Source organism: Silurus meridionalis, chromosome 10 (genome assembly GCF_014805685.1).
Source record: "Silurus meridionalis isolate SWU-2019-XX chromosome 10, ASM1480568v1, whole genome shotgun sequence".
Taxonomy (NCBI): Eukaryota; Metazoa; Chordata; class Actinopteri; order Siluriformes; family Siluridae; genus Silurus; species Silurus meridionalis.
This window is the reverse complement of record NC_060893.1, coordinates 15,997,481-16,002,772: the sequence shown is the minus strand read 5'-3', so window position 1 is coordinate 16,002,772 and position 5,292 is coordinate 15,997,481.

Here is a 5,292-nt window from a genome sequence, read left to right as displayed (position 1 = left end):
TTTGTCAGACAAGAATCAATAGTACATTTACATTTATAGCATTTGGCAGGTGCCCTTGTACAAGTAAATCAGGGTGTAAGTATACTATGACGCTCCAAGTCTGGGCCAACAATGTACTTTTTCAGATTTCACAAATCTCTTCAAGGTGACATTGTACATATCATTGTATATCATACCTCCACATGATACAATACAGGGATCTCCCACTACTATACAGGCAGAACATACACATTGAATGCTAGTAGTGCACAGTATTGTATGATACTAAATTATCATATGATAAAAAATTTGAAAAAGGAAAATTTAAAAGCACAATTTCAAATTCACCTCAGTATCTTAAGAATGCTGATAAACCCACACCAACAGCTGTTAAATACAAGTAATTATGTAATATTTATAGATATATTTGAACCAATGTATTTTGAAGCATTAGTGTAAGTTTATTAGAGATGAGAAAGCTGTTTTGCATGGTCATTATAGATCTACTGTGTGTACGGTGTGTACTGTGCACGGTTGAATTTCTATAAAGCTTCTTTCTGACAATGCTGGTTTTGAACTGTGATATTGAAACATTCTGGTTGAATACATACCCCAAAAGCCATTGAACAAATACACTGTAAAACATTTTGTGACATTAAGTTATGCTTAACTTATTAACATAACTTATTAACATGTTTCTTCTCTTTAAAATCAATCCTCATTAAAAGTTTCACAAATATGGTATGTTTTCAAAAATTAAGCTAAAAAGAATCCATTGTCACAATGTGTACTAATTTTTGAGATGAAAGAAAAGTTTCAAGTAGAGTTTACTCACATTTTTTAAGGCAATATTGTGGGTAAACATGGGCTTCATTTTTTACTCAATGTAATTTGAAATGTCCCACAGTGTAGAACAGAGAGCCGGCAAATCATTAAAAATAGACTCTTAAATATTACCTGATCCATCTCTGTGGAATATGCTGTACTTTTAACAGAGTTCATGCTGCCCTGTGTAATTTTTTACACTGTCTTAGCAATAGATAATGATGGTGACTCAACTATGAAAATTATGTGATAAAACTAGATTTCTGTCTATAATTGCACTAGCAAAAATCACTCCCAGATAGAACTAATAGCCAGTAATCGGTGGATGTTAGAAAGAGAGAAAAAGAGGCTACATTCTAAGTCCCAAAATAATGGCCCACCTATTACTGTATGCAGGAGTGATGATATATATATATATATATATATATATATATATATATATATATATATATATATATATATATATTTGATGATATATATATTCATCGTCGACCTCCTCGTTTCCAGAGTTACTCATTGACTTTTTAGTGACTTAACTATAAACGTTATGTAAGTTACACCTAGGGTTCTGCCTTTCATTGTAATAGTCAGCATTGTTTCCCCCAGAAAAAGCCTAAAGCTAATGGCCACTTATTTGTTGCATTTTAGAAAAAGAGAAGAAGCTACAATCTAAATCCTAAAATAATGATTCACTTATTATGCAGCAAAGTGGATTACGTGACCTGTAATACTGGAAGTTGTGTAACACCTCCACACCAACAGAAGACTTCTTTCCTTCCTCTCACTTTTCTGTTTTTAACTGTTTATTGAGCGTTTATGCACCAGCTTAATTAAAGGTCTTGCCAGCCCTGTCATTGAGTTGGTTCTTAAACATTGTGTTTTTTAGCAGTTAATTTCTGTGTATGAAATTTGCTTTGCTTTTTACTTCTCTATTGCTTTTGCCCCTTTAAGTGATATTTATCCGGGTTCTCTTATTAACTTCCTGCCTGGTTTACAAATTTGGTTTGATTCGCTTACAACCTGACTCGTTTATGACATTATGAGACAGTTTTATCTTTGTTGTGAAGCTGTTATCTATGAACATCTAATCAACTGCTGCCAGCATCCAAAAACACATGTTCATGTTCACATTGCATACAACAACAAGAATATATATTTTTAGGTCTATAGTCCTATTTTTTTACATCTATATTTAAATAAATGTTTCTTTATAGCCTAGCCTATTTTGGGTTGAACCTATATCCCTGAAGATGTTTATTGACTTCATGCATTAAGGAAGTGGATAATGTACCTGAAGAATGAGCAATATTATATTAAAGGCTGCTAATTTATGCATTAAACTGAAACATGATGTTTCCAGTCTCCCATCAGTGTAAATATTGCTTTCAGTCAACATGTACAAATAAGTACAAGTACAAATCATTATTGACAACAAGGGAAACTACTAAAAGTAACCATGTTAATCTTCTGGTGTGTCAGTTCTGTCTTGCAACCTTTATCCCCAAGTTTGTCTCTCCCCTTATACTACTTAATAGTGTGTATGTAATAGTGACATAATTTAGCTAAAAAAGGAGGGGTTATAAACCTGTAGGTCATCCAGACACTGGACTTTGGAATTGTGCTGTTGGAATCATGTCAGAGATTGAACTGTGCTATCAGCTTGGTCTGAGTTGTACATTTACACTTCTATCAAGGTTGCTGTGTCCCACTAGGAACTTCACCTGCTCAATGACTACCTTTAGAGCATGCAGCTGATAAGCAGACTGGTGTTAATATGAGGTTGGCTTACACAGAAAAACCACTTCTTACATCATAATATGACTTACTATCTTTACCAGATGTTTACTGGACAGGTTTATTTTAAACATGCCTTGTAGGCTACATAATTAATGTAGCTATTACGTGAAATGTACATCTAAAAGTATGGAAACAATCAATGTATAATATTTCTATGCAAATTTCAGTTATCAATTTTACTAGAGCAAGATAAAAGTAATCAGTAATTAGTCTTATGCAAGACATTATAAATTATGAACTATTTTGTATTTACTGTATTTGACATTACACACCCTAATACGTCATCATAGGGAAAAGCTTTGTGTCCATTATGCATTTCTAAAAAGATTTTAGTATTGTGATGTGTACAGTACAAGGAAAAAGATCTGAATGATCATATAATGAGTATAGTGTATTTTACAGTATTAGCTTTATATTTACTATGTAGTTAATAATACTCAGTGGATTGTGCCTGAATATATAAAAATGTACAATTATCAACACAACTATATATGATTCAATAAATATGCATGAACTGTATAGGAGTGACCTCTTAGGGACCAATTGCACTTATTTAAAAGACGAATAATGATTAGGTTGGCATGATGTCTTTTAAATGTACAGGTGGTACCTTTGCTATTAAAGGAACCATTATGGGAATCTGCTTAATTGTTTCTATTGTCTAACAGATTTCAAATTTCATATGAATTTAGTAATTCACACAAAGTCCTTCAGATAGATTTAAAAAGTAAAAAAAAAAAGCACATAAATCCAAGACTGTCTCCCAGGCACTGGGGATACAAATGGTTTAATATTAAATAGCCTTTATATCAGAGAAAGTTTTTAAAGTAAATATTTTTATAAAATACATAAAAGAAGTAAATTGGGTTTTGATCTTGTTGGACTGGTTTAAATCATTCCTTTGTCACAAAGCTTTTGTTTTCTAGATAATAATCTGAATAAAAATTTAATTTTTTACACAAAGTTTAAGTATACATCTTCTTAGTGTATCTATTATGTAAATAACATTTCTATTATAAGATGAATTGCAAATATTGGGAGAGGAGAAAAGGGGGGATTGTGTAGCATATGATGCTCTTACATCAGAAGCACAGTACATGTGTAATATATTTGTATTCCTATGGAAAAGAAGGTCAATATTTTTTTTCTACTGCAGTACTCAGTTTTCTTGACTAGTGTAAGCTTTTCTGTGTGCTTTGTGCTGTGTAGTTGGACTGGACTGGTGAATGGTATTACCTCAAATACAGCTGAAACAAGGTATGTCTGGATCAATGTTTTGTATGCTGTCAGCTCTTAACTCTCTTTTACAGGATAAATAGATATCACTTGCCGGAGTGGTTGCAAATAAGTCAGGTGTTACATCATATGTCAGGTGTTACATCATAAGTCAAGTAGTGCATCTTCATAAGTCACATGTTACATCTTTATACTGTAAGTCATGTTGTGTATTATCTCTAACAATAAACCTGGTCACTTTGCTACAGTTACACACCTGATATGGATTCTTTTTATTTAATGTGTTTTTTATCATTTATCAGGTGATGAATGAGGTGAAAGGTGAACAAGATGTTCCTTTTTAACACGTCATACTGACACATCAGACGTTTACGTAAGAACACGTGACTGACCGATGGGGTCGCTTCAGACCTGTAGTTCCACTACCACCCGGTGGATTGTGAACTGTACCACCTAAATCCTATTATTCCTTTTAACCACAGATCTGCGACAGATACGTTTCTTTGTTTTTATTATTGTTAATACACAACATATTGGGCTTTTATCATTCATATTTAATAATTAATATTTAATTATTATAGAATGTCAAAAGGTATCACTTAGACAGTGGTTATAACCACCCACATCGCTCCTTTCTCTCTTTCTCTGTTGAAAATAAGTAAATAAAAGTAACAAAAACATACAGTAAGTAAAAAAATTATTCTGTGGTTCTGCCTAATCACACCCCAAGTCTCTGGTTCGACACAGGTTTCCTCCCACTCCCACAAACTATGTCAATGTGTAAAGATGTATGTGCATGATGCCCTTGCACATATATAGGCGTATGACAGCCCTCATAGGATAAAGCCGTCTAAATACTGATGATGTTACAGGAGAGAAAGAGATCTATCATTACATTATTATTATTTTTTTACATTTGTTGATTATCAATGAAAATCCAAGGAAATGAACCTTTTCATAATTACTCAATCTGGCATTACCAATTATGCTGCTGTCAAAATAACCCCTTGTCGTTTTTTTTTTTTTTCAATATTCTTATGTTGAAGCTTAACATTAACTGAAGCTCTTGCCCGATGCCTGCATGTGGGTCTGCATTGAGCTGCTCTCTCAGGATGGGGGAATTGTATATTTGTATAAGCAGATGCAATGGTATTCGTAATAAATTGGTTGGTGAGTGTACATTACAGCAGGTAAGTTTACTAGATGGCATGAGTAAATGTAAGTCTCTCAGCCTGAATTTTTGTACCAGTCCAGGCCTGGTTCATTAATATCCACGTGCACACACACAAACACACGCATACACACACACACACACACACACACACACACACACACACACAATCTCTCTCTCTCTTTCTCTCCTCCTCTCCCTGTCGTGTTCGTGTGTGTGTGTGTGTGTGTGTGTGTGTGTGTGTGTGTGTGTGTGTGTGTATCTGTGTGTGTGTGTATGTACTT